The 16,665-nt window shown below is 37.9% G+C and overlaps 1 long non-coding RNA gene across 1 annotated transcript in view; it reads right to left on the bottom strand.

Annotated features, from left to right (window-relative positions):
- LOC138442202 (uncharacterized) overlaps positions 1-14,753 on the bottom strand; it is a 147,095-nt gene extending 132,342 nt beyond the window's left edge. The window contains exon 1 of the long non-coding RNA XR_011257568.1: positions 14,605-14,753. This is a non-coding gene — a long non-coding RNA (uncharacterized lncRNA). The remainder of the gene's footprint in view (positions 1-14,604) is intronic.
- Between the last annotated feature and the right edge of the window lie 1,912 nt (positions 14,754-16,665).

Raw genomic sequence — 16,665 nt, 5'->3', positions numbered from 1 at the left:
GCCTGGGGAGTCAGGACAATGAGTACAGCTGCCTTTCTCAGCCTGGTTGACTTGAGGCCATGACGGGAAGGTGACCTCTTTAAGGACCTCAGGTGACAAGTTGGTTGGTGCTTTCCATGTCCAGATCCCAGATCCATTACTTTTTTCCCAGCCTGGGAGCTGCACTGGGGGTATGGGTAGACTGGTGGGAAGCATGGGACCTACCTGCAACCTCCCTGTGAAAAATCTGAACTTGAAGCCTTTTGATCTGACTGTATCTATGTATCATTTTTCTGGGAAAGTTTTATTTTTTTTCTTGGGCAAAAGAAGAAAAACTGGTTCAGGAAATATTCCAATTCTATTGTATAAGCCATAAGTCTGCTTTAGGAATTCAAAAGCCAATAATTGAACTATTTTGCTCCTAGAGAACAAATTCTCAAGACAATGGATACAGTAGAAGGAAGTAAGTTGTAGGGGACAAAGGGAGATTATTACTTCTCAGTGGTATCCTGCTGTAAGAGTAACTGTGCAACTTTTCTTCTGATCCTTAGGCAAAATGACCTTGGCCATGAATGATTGGAGATGAAGGGTGAAATCCATTTCCTCCCCAAGCTAGTATAGAGAAACCTGTCTAAAGGATAAAAACAATGAATAGCACACTTTAAGTGGTGAACTATACAATTAAGTGTTTTATAACAATATATAATTTATTATTAATATTAAATAATATTACATAATTACTTAATACTTCCCTGGTGGCTCAGACGGTAAAGTGTCTGTCTACAATACAGGTGACCCAAGTTCGATCCCTGGGTTGGGAAGATCCTCTGGAGAAGGAAATGGCAACCCACTTCAGTATTCTTGCCTGGGAAATCCCATGGACAGAGGAGCCTTGTAGGCTACAGTCCATGGGGCTGCAAAGAGGCAGACACGACTGAGTGACTTCACTCACTCACTCACTAATTACTTAATATATTAAATAGTACATTAAAAATAAAAAACAAATAGGTATCATTTGCTAAGTCCTCATGAGATAAATGCATCATGCTTCTTGATTTTCACAATGACCCTTTGAAATGGCTACAATAGCTTGTGTTTGATAATAAAATATAATATATATGGATAAAAATACAAATTCATTGAGTTTAAATGTTTTAACTGAAATCACACAAGTAATAAAAAAATGATAAAGATGAGGTTTTGCAGCTAGATGTGTATGACCCCCAAGCCAGCACTCTTTTCTGCCACCTTGACTGCTGCCTGCAAACTTGGAAAAGACAAAATCCATAAATTATAATCCCCCAAAAGAATATTCAGGAATAGCACTGCTTTTCTGTACTACAAAAGAGGATGGTGACATTTAGCTTGAATCATGTTTTTCTGGTGCAATTTTAAGTATGCTTAAAACTATATGGACCTCAAGTAGTACTAAAACACTGGCAAAACTGAGAATGTGCTGCTGCAGATTTTAATGTTTGCAACATGAAATCAAAACATAAAATTAAATTAAAAGGAAAGTTAAAAAAATTTAATATATGCCTCAAGTAGACAGTCCATTTATTGTCATGTAATCAACTAACTTTGTGGATTTCAATGTAAAGCGTGCATATTACTTTCATGAGTATTAAATCATGAAATTTAACTGTGCACACTATTTGTAATGTTTCTTTTAAATAAAAATGACTAATTTTGTGGTAAAAATTACATGGAGGAAATAAATTACATAAATACGTTCAGGAAAAAAAAACAAAACAAAACAGAACTCTGTGCAACCATACTGGTGGTAAACTGTTCTCACAAGGTGTTGCAGGCCTTGGAGATACCCAGTGCATAGTGCCTTCAGGGTACTACCTAAATTCTTACTGTGTGCACCAGGGATTTGGTATAGAGTAGGGGGTCACACAGAGTCCCACACAACCAAAGTGACTTAGCAGCAGCAGTAGCAGTGTGGGCCTTTCCCCTAGTACTCCCAATCATGAAAAAATTCTCTGGACTCCTGTTTTGGTGAAGTTGAGCTCAGCTCACACTGGACTCTCTTCTCTAATGTAATAGTTATTGTGACTAAAATCTATTCTTACCACTGTAGTCAGCATCCAGCTTTGTTTATTTTTGATGTGGACCAAGAGAAAGGTAAGTAGCATGGTCCACAGTTTACATAAAAGGAAACTGAAGCCCAGAAAAGCTAAATAATTTGCTCAAGATGACACACTAAGAAGTGATCCTGGGATCTGAGTTATAGAGTTGGCTTCCTAGTCTGGATACTCTCTACCACACTGTCTAGTGCTTTAACCCAAATGTTGCTATAGAGCTATACAGCCATGTAAGGATTTTTAATTTAGGGCTAAATCCCTAACCTTGAGTAGCACCGGCTCCCATAGAAATCAGGACTTGGATAAAAACTATGCTTAGGAAATGTTTGTGCAAAGGAAGAGAGAAACCCCATAGTGGCTTTGAGTGTGGGGATACCAGAACAAAGGAAGGCTAATTTCTTCATTTACATTCAAAAAGGGATAGATATGTTATCAGACAAAGACCATTACATCTCAATGCATGTATTTGACAGAGTAGAGGGGTACAGTCTCAAAGAGTGGGACACGACTGGTCGACTGAACTGAACTGAACTGAGAGGGGTGTAGTCAGGATAGATAGACTTAGGGTGAACTGTTGAGGAGAAATTGGTCATATAGCAAATGAGACCATATTCTGATTTATAGAAGTTTGAAGAGGAAAGAAAGACTCAATTAATGAAGAACCAAGCTAGTGAAGAGATAAAGGTAAAGTGATACAGCTAAAGAAAGGAATTGAAGTTGGGATTCGATAGCTTCTGGCATCTTTTACCTGTTTGGAGACTTCAGATGCATTTTTAACTTGAATTATATTACACTGTTGGCTTCCCAGGTGGCTCAATGGTAAAGAATCTTCCTGCCAATGGAGGAGTCACAGGAGAAACGGGTTCAATTCCTGGGTAGGGAAGATCCCCTGGAGGAGGGCATGGTAACCTATTCCAGTATTCTTGTCTGGAAAAATCCCAATGACCGAAGATCCTGCCAGATTACAGTCCATGAAGTTGCAGAGTTGAACATGACTGAGTAACTGGGCACATATCACACTATTACACTGCTTTTTTTTCTTTTTTGTTGTTGTTGTTGTTACCCTGATGGTCATATATCAGCAATTTGTTGTGTTCACTAAGAATTCTATGAAAAAAATAGCCCTGATATTTTAATTTCCGATAAATTCTTGTTTATAAAGGCATTATATAAAATAGATGAAGAAGAAGCTTTTCACAGGTGATGGTGAATTCCGGGGACCCAAGTGACTGGTGCTTTGTGATTTTTCTAATGCAGCATGGTGTCATTTTCATAGATTTACCCTGAAAATCTACTTTTTGAAGGGGTGGGAATGAGGAATCTGGGGATGAAGGTCTGGAGTCCTAGAACTCTGTACTACTACAACTGGGTCACTAGGAACACTTTTTTATCTGAGTGTTCTTGTGTGTAAAATGAGAAGGGTGGATAAAGTGAACTCTAGGATCCCTCTCAGTTTCAAAATGCCATCTTTAGAAAGTCCTAAGATTGAATCAAAATATTGCACTATAGATGGGTATTCACAGGTGGCGTTAGTGAGTCCACCTGCCAATGTAGGAAGTATGGGTTCAGTGCCTGGGTTGGGAAGATCCATTGGATTAGGGCAATGGCAACCCACTCCAGGATTCTTGCCTGGAGAATCCCACATACATGAGTCTGGTGGGCTACATTTCATAGGGTTGCAGAGTGTTGGACACAACTAAAGCAACTTGGTATGCACACACATGGCTCATTATTGTGTACATTATTGCTGTTGTTGTCTTAGTTTAGTCACTAAGTCATGTCTGACTCTTTTGCCACCTCATGGACTGTAGGCTGCCATGGGATTCCCTCTGTCCATGGGATTTCCCAGGCAAGAATACTGAAGTGGGTTGCCATTTTCTTCTCCAGGAGATCTTCTAGACCCAGGAATTGAATCTGCGTCTCCTGTTTTGGCTAGAGTGTTCCTTACCACTTACTCACCAGGGAAGCCCTGTTGTGATTACCTCTAGACATTTCTTCTTAACCTGACTCAATGGATGGCAAATTGCCAAAAACATCATGCTTTTGCAGAAACTAATTTCAGACCAGATAGATGAACTTTGATCTACCTGAGCCTGGAGACTTTCCTAGCATGCATGATTATTTATATTCCCTGAAATTGGGATAAAGGCTAAAAGGAGACATTATTTCAGATTTCTTTCAGTTGTACAATTTCACCACTCTATATTCCTTTCCCTCCTCTGTCTAAAACCCATTGTACCTCCATATGGTGTTACCCTACCATGCCATTCACTTTGTTCTTTAATTTTCATAAAACAAAAGGTGATACATTAGATTTTTAAAATCCTGATTCATGAAAATTCTTAGCAGCAGTTATTGAAATGCCTTTCTATAAAAAGTAAAGGGAAAAAAACACTCTTTCAGCTTTAACTTTTCATGGTACATTGGGCAAAAAGCGTGACTTATAGGAAGAAAAACGTTGCTGCTGATCTCAAATTAAATGTGGACTCAGTTAAAGCCTTTTTTTTCCCCCTCTAGACAGATTAGGGAATGAAGAGGGGACTTTATAATGAATAATGGGTACCTGAGACCCATTTTCAATTCTGGGTTTGTAAACATTCATTTGGACAAATGCATATTTTTCCATACAAAAAATGCATATTATAAGAGCTGTTCCACTCCATCAGTTAAAGCAAATGCATATTCTGAAAAATCCCCTAAGTAACTAATTTTCTGGCAAAGGAGACTATCTTATTAAAAAGTCATTTTACTTTACTGTGTATTGCTAGAAAAAAAGTAAGTTATTAAATAAGAAGCTTGCTGCTCAGTTGAGAATCCCTTTCAAAAGCACAGCTAATAGAAAGGGAGAGTAAGCAAGTGCCACAGGACCCCCTCTGTCTGAGGGGCCCTTGCCGAGCTCCCTGCAACAGCAGTGTCATAAAAGGCACATCTGTAGACTTAGGAAATCACACAGATTTTGCTTGTATCTTGATGGGCACATTGGATAATTGAGGCCCTCATCTAAGCTTGAGTTTTCTCTGTTCTTTGAAGGTTGTTATCATTATTAATATTCTGCTACTTGTGAAAATCACTGGAGCTTTTACTTTATTTCATTAGATTTTCTAGGTAATGCTTCCCAGGTGGTACTAGTAGTAAAGAATCTGCCTGAAAATGCAGGAGATGCTAGAGATGCAGACTCAATCCCTGGGTTGGCCAAAAAGATCCCCTGGAGGAGGAAATGGCAACCTACCTCAATATTCTTGCCTGGAGAATCCCATGGACAGAGGAGACTGGCAGGCTACAGTCCATGGGGCTGCAGAGTCAGATGCAACTGAACAACAGCAACAACAAAAAATCTATAAGCTTCAAAAAGTTGAAATTATAAGTGTATAAATACCTATGGAAATATAATAAATAAATCTATTTAACCTCACTATAGACATTCTCCTGCACTTTCAGTTCAGTTCAGTTCAGTTCAGTCGCTCAGTCGTGTCCAACCCTTTGTAACTCCATGAATTGCAGCACGCCAGGCCTCCCTGTCCATCACTGGCTCAACAATGAACGGGGTTCACTCAAACTCACGTCCATCGAGTCAGTGATGCCATCCAGCCACCTCATCCTTTATCGTCCCCTTCTCCTCCTGCCCCCAATCCCTCCCAGCATCAGAGTCTTTTCCAGTGAGTCAACTCTTCGCATGAGGTGGCCAAAGTATTGGAGTTTCAGCTTTAGCATCATTCCTTTCAAAGAACACCCAGGACTGATCTCCTTTAGAGTGGACTCCTGCACTTTACAGTATCCTTATTTATATTGGAGACCTTTCCATTAAGTGCATGAGTTTTCTAATTTATTTATACTGTATTATATGGGTACAAGATAATTTTTTTCCATTCAATCTTATATATAGACCATTAGGGGCTTTCTAGTTTTTTTCTTTTTTCAAATAATGTTGTAGAATATAATCTTGTACATAAAAAAGTTCACAGATATACGAGTATATCTGCAGAATTAATTACTAGGCTAACACGTGTCTTCATTTGTTGCTTTGATATTATTTTAAATACATCCCCCATAGTGGTTATTATAATTTCCATTCCTCTTTTCTTCCCACAGTAGAGAATAGAGTGTGTCATCAAGCTTTTTTGAATCTCATTTTTGTCAAACTATACTGGTATGTTGAGTTGGCATACTGTTGATACCAGTATGAATTGGCATTTATTTTGATTGGAGTTGCGAATATTATGTTTAAATCCATTAGTATTTTCTTGACTAATGAACAGTCTAATTATATCCTGTGCACATTTTTGTTGTTGTATAGTTGTTTAGCCATGTCCAACTCTTTTGTGACCCTCATGGACTGTAGCCCACCAGTCTTCTCTGTCCATGGGATTTCCGAGGCAAGATTACTGCAGTGGGTAGCCATTTGTTCCTCCAGGGGATCTTCCTGACGGGGGGATTGAAACCTGTATTCTATATTGGCAGGCACATTCTTTAGCACTGAACCACCTGGGAAGCACTATCAAGGGAAGGAGGATGGTACAATTCAGCCCATAACAACATGAGAAAAATGTTAACATCTGGTGGATATATGAGCAGTAACTGCTAACTGAAGAAACTCCTACAAAGCCATAAAATTATTGATGATGTATTTCAAACTACCTGGGACATCAAACACCGGAGTTCTCTTCTAGAATCTGCTTGATTTCTCATTCTGTAACTGGCTCTTGTTCCCTTGACTTTTTTTTTCCTCTTACACACAGATAGTTTTACATAAAAATATTATCCCCTTGCTCTTCCACTCAAAATTATGTTATGGGAATCTTTCCAAGTCAATGTAAAAAACAAATATGCATCAGATTTTGAACAAGGTGCAGAGTATTCCATTACTTGAATAACTGTCATTTATATAACCTATCCAATATTGATATGCATTTAGTCCATTTCCATTATTTTGATTAACAAAATGGAGATGAATATCCTGTACAATCATCTCTGTAGTATCGCTAAATCACTGCCTTAGGAAAAATCTCTAAAATTGCAATAGTATTGCAAAAGTAATGGACACCACATTTCAAATGATTTATTTTCCTCTTCTCTTTGAAATTACATGCTCATCTTTGGCTGAGGTGATGTTTGTTCCCTGCCAAAACAGGAGAACCAAGCTCAATTCTTTCCTACTTCACCTCAAACATATCATTCTATTATTTTCTAAATTGCAGTAATTGTTTATTTAGACAAGGTAAGAGTCATATTTGAGTCATATTTGAATTTGTCTTTATGCCATACTTCTGTAAACGAGTGTTAATTTAACTGATATTTTTTTAAGCAGTGTCTTGCTTCTCTCAACTTTATTAGATTTACTTTGAATTACAAAAGTAATACATCCTTTCGCTAATAAGTTTAGCTATCAGAGCATAAATTAACTTACAGTTAGCTATTTCAGGGCTTCTGCAAATTGGCCAGTGCTGTTACCTTTTCTTTAGCCATCATGATGGCTCATGATGCCTGGACTCATCAGCAAAGAGAACAATCCTCCTTTTTTCTCCCTTTTTCCTGTTTAGTTGCCCTCCTTTTTTTGTTGTTGTTTAGTCCCTCTCCTTAATTTTTTTTTTTTGATGGGGGTGAAGCTTGTCATTTCAGAGTAAGAATGTATGTGTTGTTGGGGTAGCATGTGCTGAACGTATAGAGCTTTTGACTGTGTTCTCTCAGAAAGGGAAATGCAGGAAGTTTTAAAAGTGCACTAGCTCAAATATGGGAATGTCTGGGGAGTATCTGAAGGGTGGCAGTGAGCTAACTGCAGTGAAACACAGTAGATCCAGATTGGGCTGATATGATGACTGGATGATTCTGGGCATGGGGCCCCAGCATTGAGGCCATGAGAACTGGGTAGAGGCCCCAGTGGTCGAGCTATTGAGGAAGGATTTGGAAATACCAGTGCCTGAGCCTTAAGAATATATTACCGCAGTACAGACAGCGGTTCTTCTTCCTTTCCTGGCCCTTGGAAATCCAGGGATGGGGGAAAAAACCCTAAATATGTCTTACCGTAGACTTCTTTTCATCGTTGGGTAACAGGGACATCACACAAATTGAATTCCATAGTTTTTTTTTTTTAATTTTCAAAAATGTAGCACTGTGGCACCATGACTATCATGGAATGACTGAAGCAATACTGGTTGCTTCATTCATTCATTCATAAATTCATCCCCTGAGCTAATGGAGATTTATAGTCACTGCTTCTACAGTGAGCATGGAAGGCAGACTAAAATATTACAAAAATGCATAAGTAATTATTACATCCTCCAGAATGGGAAGGCTATCTGATCAATCCAGCTTATTACCAGTTTTAGCCAGGGTTTCTCTGCTTACAGCGTTATTTTTGAACCAGTTCTTAAAAATGTTATTTTTAAAAGGAGCATCTCTTTGGTAATTGTGGAGCAAAAAAGGACCTTGCCAGTTCCTATATAAAATAGTGAGTGCATGGAGTCGTCTCTTCACTCCCCCTCTGCCTTTCTTTTTTTCTTTTTTTTTACACCTGTAGCTGAGTGTTTGATTTAAATGTATGGCCCATTTGTTTATTCTTCTCTCTTCACAATGATGATGTCAGTCCATGATGTTAGGGACTTGGCTTCCTTTACTGTATTTGCGATCTTTAGAAAAGTTCTGAGGGTATAGTATATATTGAGTAAATATTTTCTGCATAAGTAAACAAATCTGAGTCAGGGTTACTCAAGATATCAATATCAGAGCTGGAATATTAAAAAAAATGTGAAAAATATGGGCAAATACAGCATTTTTCTACAAAGACTGAATGCTATGACCTCTGAGAAATCTAACATTTGGCTTATCATTTTTGTTTTTTTCTTCTCCTCAAATCTAGAAACAATTTGGCCAGTCGGATTGTCTTGAACAGAAGCCCTGCCTAAGATCTCAGACTCGGAGCTCTGTCTCAGCAGCCCACTTTCCTCTTCTCTGAGCCCAATGCATTTATCCATCCATTCCTTCATTTTAGAAATAAAAACTGCAAACAAATCCTTCATACTTAGAAGCACTGTGTAGCTTGGCTATAATATCATTGTTTCTATTAAAGCACTGGAAAACATACCCAAGCTCACATAGTAAAAATACCTCTGCTCTTATTTATTAAGAAAGTATTTCCCCCTCTTTCCAAGTCTTGTACTTAGAAGGAAAGCTGTCATCACTTCTATTCCCATGGCTTTTGTTATTTGCTTTCTCATGCATTATTTACTTTTTTTGCTGAAGTACAGCGATTTCTGCAAGTTTTGTTCTCATCTTCCTCCCCCCATAATGCCCACTCAATGCAATTGACTGCAACACAAGGTCTTTTTTATGAACCTATTTGGGGTGATGCCTCCTTTTCATGGTGGATCCCCCTACTAGTTATATCCAAACTGCAAGTATTTGTGTTACAACCTTCACTTTCTTACTGCCATTTCATCAATGGAAATAAAAGTTCTCTCTTTGCTGCCTGCTGAAATGTTGCTGTTTAACTCTTTCATTCCCCTTGGGAAGTATCACCACTGTACATCATCACCCATATAAGAGAGTACACATCTTTCAAATGAAGCTCGAATGAGAGAACTTTCTTTTGATTATGAACCCCTCAAATACTACTGTTTTCTTTATTTTTAAATTCTATACACTTATTTTTCCCCAGTAGTTACATTTTCAATTAAACTCAACTTCTCACCCCCAATTCAACAAACATTAATTGAACAAGGACTCTTAAGCTGTCTACTCAGACAGGTCTGGATACAGAGATGCCTGTCCTACTTTCCTTTTTGATCTAATTCATATACTTTCCCTCAAATCAGACTACAGTACTAACCAAAGTGTTCCTTTTTCTTGTTTGCTTGTTGTTTGGTGGTGAGTTGTTTTCAACAGACATTCACAACATTGAGTTATAAATGACAGAACATTTGACTTGTAGAAAAAAAAAAAACAAGATACAAGACTTTGGGACTCAGGTAATACCTTCATTCCTGAGTTCTTTCAGACTTTTAACGTGGTAACTTTCTTTTATGGAAACAACCAGACTCTGGAACTTTGAACAGTGTTTCTGGTTGCACAGTAGATGCCTGTGTCTTGATTTGTATTCCAGTCATATTGGAGGCTCAGTGAGGTACAGAAATCTGAGCTGGCTACCATGCCTTTTGACCCTACTAAGAATTATGTCCCATAACCTTCAAGAACTCCATCCTATCAGCCAAGCTCCAGAGAATAGCACTGGAGATACCTAAAATAAATCCATTCAAAGAAATGGCTATTATAAATAACTCCTTTTCCTTTCCTTTGACTTTACACACAGCCACTCTACATTATTCAAGCATTGAATATCCATGCTGTGAATTATTCAGCCCTCCACTGGCTCATCTCTCTCTTGATGTCTGACTTTTGCCCTTTTCCAAGTCATTAGAAATTTCACTGAGTTAGGCAAAGTAAGGGAATCAAGATAAGAGATGGCTTATCTATGTCCCTTAATAGGAGATCAGTTTGAAAAAAGTGCTAATATTTTGGATAACAAGTCACTCTTTTTAAATTTATGTAGTGAGTAAAATGACATGGCTAAACTAATGAAATGAACAATAATAGTGTGCAAGGTTTTCATTCAAGTACTTACGTGTCATGTGCCAAGCACTAAAATAGATGCTCTTATATAGATTTGATGATAATAATAATGTCGGAATTGCCTTCAGAACCTTACATTCCAGTTGAAGAACCCAAGTGCAACAAGTAAGCATGAGAAGTTTAGGTAATTAAAAATGCTAAAACAGAACAGTAGGATAGAGAGTGTTATAATTAGGGGATTTCTTTAATGCTGGAATTAAATGTAATGTTCTACCTTGAGGGGCAAATGCTCAATAGAACAAGTAAAGAATAAGTGTGACCCCACTCAGCCACAGGCCATATAAAACTTAAACATAAATTTGCCATATTTACCTAGTAATTCCACTCTTGGGTATACACTCAAAATAACTGAAAACATTTATTCACACAGAAATGTGCACAAAAATGTTCACAGCACCAACATTCATAGCCAAAAAAGTGGAACGGACTCAAATTTCATCAACCAGTTGACAGATAACTGATAAACACCAAATAGTAAAGCTATGCTATGGAATATTATGCAGCCATGAAAAGTAATGAACACTGAAAATGTTCATTATGTGACACAAAATATAGCATATTGCGTGATTTCATTTATATTAAATGCCTATAATAGGTAAATCTGTAGACAGAGAAGTTATATTAAGGTTGCCAGAGGCTAAGAACAATGAAAATGGTAGATGACTGAAAATGAGTAAGGGATTTCTTTTTGTCATGATGAAAAATTATGAAATTAGTGATATTAGTGATAGTTGCACATCTTGTGGATATACCAGGACCCACTGAATTGTATACCCTAAAAGGATAGATTTTATGGTGTATGAAGTACTAATATATCTTCACAAAAAAGAACCTAATGATTTGCATTTTCAACCTGCTAAAAAAGTAATCTTTTCAAAACCAAATTTTCTTTACATCCTTCTCCAGGTGAAAACAACAGCTCATTTTGACCTATAGGATAAAATTCACACACATGTGGTCAACACATATGTTCTTTATTGTTTGGATTTTTCTTAAGTCTGAAGCCTCATCTCCAGCCATTTCTTTTCACCAATTTCTTGAGTCATAAAAAATATGTGACTTTGCTTTTCTACACCATGAGTTTTGTTTTGTTTTCATTTTACACTTCTTCAACTCAAACTTTTTGGAATAGTTTACCTTCCTTTTCCAACTAATAGTATTTTTCCTCCAAAGCAGAATGCAATTATTCCTACATTTGAAGTGACTTTCTTTCAGAGCCCCCAACCAACTTAGAAATGCTTGCCTTATTGTCCCATGGAGTCCTCTGCATGTCAAAGATCTTTTCAAACTGTATTATGAGTTTCTGTTTTTTCATCCGTTTCCTCCTTTACAAGTATTTTTTGTGAGAACAGAGGTCATTAATGTTTTCTTCTATATATCCTCAGCACTTTTCAGATTGAGTATTCAGTAAAATTGTTGTGGCTTGAATATGAATAAAATGTTAGTTCTTAAGCCAAAGAAGTAAATGAGGTCAGACATGGAGAGAATGTAGTTATTGTTGTTCAGTCTCAAAATCGTGTCTGACTTTTTGTGACTCCATGGGCTGTTATATGCCAGGTTCCACTGTCCTTCAGTGTCACTCAGAATTTACTCAAATTCGTGTCCATTGAGTCGATGATGCTATCTAGCCATCTCATCCTTTGCTACTACTTGTTTTGCCTTCAATCTTTCCCAGCAGCAGGGTCTTTTCCAATGAGTCAGATCTTTACATCAGGTGGCCAAAGTATTGGAATTTCAGCTTCAACATTAGTCCTTCCCGTGAGTATTCAGAGTTGATTTCCTTTAGGATTAATTTGTCTGATCCAAGAGAATGTGGAAAGAAACTGTAGTTTGACGATAGTAAAACCCTACATTTACACCCAGGAAGGAGAAATCTTAGTAAACCTGAATAAGAAAATTAGGTTTGTCATTACATAAGAGATCCTCTCGCCTATTACATATGAATCCATTTTATGAGGGATGTCCATAAAATGTATTGCTTATTCAATTTATGAAAGGAAAGTAGTTCTTATATCAATACTTACTCTAGATCAACAGTTTTGAACAACTTCCCTGGGCAGACTAAGATAATGTAAACATATCAAGCATTTAAAATTCACTATTGCTGTGTATTAGAGTAGTTTACAGATTTTACTATTGTAAATGTTTTCCCCAGGTATCTCAAGGCTTACTTTCTCATCTAATTCAGTCTCTGCTCAAGTGTCATCTCTTTGGAAAAGTCTCCCAATGGTGCCTAAAATAACTCCCTCCATAAGACAGTATGTTAGCTCTAATCAATGTCAGGCTCCATAGCTAGAATGGAAGCTTTATGAAAGAATGGATGCTTCTCTCCAAATCCTAGAATGATGTCCAGCTCATAGTAGTAGCTCAATAAAAACTTGCTTAATTAATTAATAAGATGTTTATTTGCTCAGTTGCACACGACTCTTTTTGACCCTATGGACTACAGCCTGCCAGGCTCCTCTGTTCATGGGAATTTCCAGGCAAGAATACTGGAGTGGATTGCCATTTCCTCCTCCAGGGGATCTTCTCCACAAGAAATCCAACCTATATCTCCTGCCTTGGCAGGCAGATTTTCACCATTGCGACACCTGGGAATCCCTAATTAATAAATAATGTTGTGATCATCATTCTTGATTCAAAGTAATATATTTTAGTGATTGATGGAAATCAAATTAATAAAGCCAAAGATAATAAGTTTCCAAGACTTATTTCACATTGTCATCTTCAAAACAAAAGTTTGCACTGATTTTTCAGTGATCAAATTTAATTTTCATTTAACTACACCAGCACTGGTATCTAGTATACTAAATATGATGACATTTTTAACATTTTGGTCAACTTCTTAGGTATAAATAACAAAACCAATACAAATACACTTTCTAATTAATAGAGGTCACAAATAAATAAGTATAATATTTTCAATTTTGAGATTAATTTCACATATAATATTTTCAATTTTGAGATTAATTTCACATATTTTAACCTTTGAAATCTATACATGCATATGAAATATCCAGCTCCCATGTATATACCATTTTGTAGAGAAATAGAAATGACTCTCCATGATGACAATTGAGAGGCTAAGGAAAGGTTAAAACAAAGTGTATCAGGTAGAAATAAACAGAGTTAAGTTGGTTTACTCAGGAAAATTGCATCAAGCAATAGAACTTGGGGAAACAGAAAGAATAAGGACTGTAATCAATGACTCAGAGTGTTAGTTACTCAGTCGTGTCCAACTGTTTGCAACCCCATGGACTGTAGCCCCCAGGTTTCTCTGTCCATGGAATTCTCCAAGCAAGGATACTGGAGTGGGTAATAATTCCCTTCTCCAAGGGCTCTTCCCAACCCAGGGATGGAACTCAGGTCTCCTGCATCGCAGGTGGCTTTTTCACCATCTGAGAGTGAGGTAAGCCAAAATATAACAGAAAATATTTGCAACCAGAGTTAAATAACTTTATCAAAACTGCATTCATCATTCACAAGTTTCCTAGAAACAGGACCCCCCCTACATATAGCACAGCACATCTTCCTGTACTTATATGATTATTTTTAATTATATGAAAATAGGGCATATGGTAAATACATCACAGAGTCCTGTGGGAAAGGTAGAAACAGGGGTTGGTTATGGAATGTGAAACAAAATAAAGGGTAATACAAGGGGAAATTTTGATTTGTGAATATACAAAAGTTGCCTTGAGATTTTATGTGGGAGAGAGCTACGTCAATGTCAAGTGTGCCTTGACACTTCAATCGGATGGTAAGAGCTCACAGAATATGTACTATATTCTATACTCCTTTGTTACCCAAATTTCTACCCTCAGCTCCAGAGTTGCCTCACCAGTATAGAGTACAAATGGCTCTCATTAGATTGCTCTGACTTACTCGGTTCCTGGAACTGCCAAAATCATACCTGGAAAGATCTGAGAGTCCTCCTTCCTCCTAGTGAATGCCCTGAGGAAACTGGGAGGTGGTCCATGCCCATGGCAGTGAGGACATGCAGACGGTTCTAGGAGCCAAGTGTCTATTGAGCCTTTCTCCCTTGGCACAATCACAGCGGTCAGTCACCACCACCCACCTCTGGCCTGGCCCTGCTTTCTACTTCCCATGGCGACTTCCTGGTAATACTGGTTCTTGTCCTGTCAGCTCATTTCATAATACTTCTCTCATGCTCTTGTGATTGACTGATGTCTACTGCACATTATATCCTTCAGTTCACAAAGCAGATTTCCATCAGTGTTAGTGTCACCGCTTAGAAATCTGTTTGGAAATATATATTAATAGCTGCAGCAGCTTAAGTTGTGACAGCAAACATATATTGTAATAACAATGAATAATAGCACAAGGAATGAATTTAATAGACACACTTAGTTTGCTTGCCCCTGTGTCTGTTTACAATGTTGTGTGTGTGTGTGTGTGTGTATGCTTCTTTGCCATCAATTTTCTTTTTTAATAATTTTATTTGGGCTTTCCAGGTAGCCTTAGTGGTAATGAATCTGCCTGCTACTGCAGGAGACACAGGAGACCCAGGTTCAATCCTTGGGTTGGGAAGATCCCCAGGAGAAGGAAACAGCAACCCACTCCAGTATTCTTGTCTGGGAACTATCATGGACAAAGGAACCCAGTGCGTTACAGTCCATGGGGTGATGGAGAGTTGGACACAGCTGAGTGACTAAGCACATGATTTTATTTTATTTTATTTTTTGTGGCTGTGCTGGATCTTGTTTGCTGCAGGCAGGCTTTCTCTAGCTGTGGCATGTGGGGCTACTCTCTGTTGTGGTGCGTGGGCTTCCCATTGTGGTGGCTTTTCTTTTTGCAGAGCACAGGCTGCAGGTTCATGGGCTTTAATAGTTGCAGCACACAGCTTAGCAATTGTGGTGCATGGGCTCTAGGGTGAAGGCTCAGTAGTTATGCACACGGGCTTAGTTGTTCCACGGCCTGTGGGATCTTCGTGGATCAGAGATAGAACATGTGGTGTGTCTCCTGCATTAACAGGTGGATTCTTTACCACTAAGCCACCAAGGAAACTTGCTATCAGTTTTAGAATGGAAACTTTTCTCAGACTGAAGTCACTTCCCTCATTAAGCCAGTAACTAAAACAAATAAGCAGAAAAACCTCTTACATTTAACTCCCCCTTAGTTCTAGAATAAACTGGAACTTTTAAACTCAACATTAAATTTCTCTTCATAACCCACTTCTCCTCTGTCCTGGGCTTACTTAATACTGTATTTTCCTTTTTTTTTTTTTTTTTTCTGGTTGGAGATTACAACCAGCTTCTCACCTTCTTTACTCCAGATACCTTAAACATAATAATCAATATTTTTTGTCATCAAGTCTTAACTCATAATTTTCTTTCTGCATCTCACAAACTAAGCCTTCTGCAAAGCACAGAAAGAATAATAAACCTTCTGCGGTCTCTTTCCAATTTCTGACTCAGATTAATCACACACAGCTAGGCTTTTAGCCGTGTCCTGCCAAACTTCTCATTGGAACTTATTTCATTTAATCTTTAAGAATGTTTGGGGACTTCCTTGGTAGTCCAGTGGTTAAGACTTTGCTTTCCAATGCAGAAGGTGCAGGTACTATCCCTTGTTGGAGAGTTAAAATCCCACAGCCAAAAAACCAAAACATGAAACAGAAGCAGTATTATAATAAATTCAGTAAAGACTTTTATAAAGGTGGTTCACATCAGAAAAAATTAATTAAAAAAGAATATTTGCATGTGTTTCTCCTCCAGTAGAGGAGAAGAAGTGAGTGACAGAGGATGAGATGGTTGGATGGCATCACCAACTCAATGGACATGAGTTTGAGCAAACTTTCAGTTTGAAGGCTAGGGAAGCCTGGCGTGCTATAGTCCATGGGATCACAAAGAGTTGGACACAACTCAGTAACTAAACAAGAACACTAGTGGGAAAGCTCAATGAAGCAAGACAGTGCCACATTCAGCCCTGTTTCTCCCATGCGTTATGCACC

The sequence above is a fragment of the Ovis canadensis genome, chromosome 6 (genome assembly GCF_042477335.2).
Source record: "Ovis canadensis isolate MfBH-ARS-UI-01 breed Bighorn chromosome 6, ARS-UI_OviCan_v2, whole genome shotgun sequence".
Classification (NCBI taxonomy): Eukaryota; Metazoa; Chordata; class Mammalia; order Artiodactyla; family Bovidae; genus Ovis; species Ovis canadensis.
Note: the sequence above shows the minus strand (reverse complement) of the source record. Positions and strands in the feature narration are given on the sequence as shown.